The following is a 1,110-nucleotide window of genomic DNA, read 5'->3' as shown; positions in this document are numbered from 1 at the left end:
CTTCAAATGGATGAGGTCTCGGAAAGAGATAATGGCTAGAAGATAAGGGTGGGGTGACATGGAACTCCTGTAGTGTAGACAATAGGAGAGCACCATGGGGGGTTACTTGTCTCAGCATGACTTGTCTCCTAGCTGTCTGATAACCATCAGCCATCTAACAGCAGGTTTAGCTGTTCATAATAAGCTGGCTGCTAAAATGCAGAAAGTTCTGGAAGGGCCAGGACTCCATTTTAATCAAAAGGCACACAAATACCGTTTGGTATCAGCTTAGATAAAAATACATTTCCACAGGACCCCATAGCAAGTAGGTGTAAGCCTAAAATACGCATTAATGCGCAGATTGGGTTGTCCATCCCACTGCTAAATTGGTATGCTTTGCACCTGTTTTACATCCAAATAGTAGGCACAAGACATTCCAATTACTACCCCGAGATTGCTATTTTTTTTAAAACTCGTCCATGTTGCTGGCAAGGCCACCATTTATTGCCCATCCCTAATTTTTTTTTTTTTTTAATTCGTAGCCAATCGTTCCAATTCTTTGTCAAATCACAAACGCCAGAGGTCACCTTGCACATGCCAAGGATCACTCTGCGCCAATGCTCTTAGCCAAAAGGCCTAGAGCCACTGCACCGTTCCTGGAAGTACTGCAATACCAGGTTCGTGCCATGGAGGTGGATGGGTCAAGCCACCCCACACACCTCCGTGGAGGTGGATGGGTCAAGCCACCCCACCCACCTCCTGTTTCCAAAAAAGCAAGCATATACCTTCCTGACCAGGGAGAAACCACCCGGAGGTCATGGTGGCTGGTCAGGTCAGTTACGCATGATCTTAGCCAAAAGGCCGAGAAGCCCATCCCTAATTGCCCATTGAGAAGGTGGTGGTGAATTACTGAACTGCAGAGGGCAGTTCAGAGTCAACCACATTGCTGTGTGCCTGGAGTCACATATAGGCCAGACCGGGTAAGGACGGCAGATTTCCTTCCCTAAAGGACATTGGTGAAACAGATGGGCTTTTGTGACAAGCTTCATGGTCATCAATACTGATACTCGCTTTTTATTCCAGATTTATTTTAATTGAATTTAAATTCCCCAGCTGCCGTGGTGGGACTTG

The 1,110-nt window shown here is 46.4% G+C and overlaps 1 non-coding gene across 1 annotated transcript; it reads right to left on the bottom strand.

Moving 5' to 3' along the window:
* Positions 1-660: 660 nt before the first annotated feature.
* LOC139267610 (U2 spliceosomal RNA) lies at positions 661-852 on the bottom strand. Its single transcript, XR_011593927.1, has one exon. It is a non-coding gene; the product is annotated as a U2 spliceosomal RNA (small nuclear RNA).
* Between the last annotated feature and the right edge of the window lie 258 nt (positions 853-1,110).

This window comes from Pristiophorus japonicus, chromosome 7 (assembly GCF_044704955.1).
Source record: "Pristiophorus japonicus isolate sPriJap1 chromosome 7, sPriJap1.hap1, whole genome shotgun sequence".
Classification (NCBI taxonomy): domain Eukaryota; kingdom Metazoa; phylum Chordata; class Chondrichthyes; family Pristiophoridae; genus Pristiophorus; species Pristiophorus japonicus.
The sequence above is the reverse complement of the archived record's forward strand: the minus strand, read 5'-3'. Positions and strand labels throughout refer to the sequence as shown.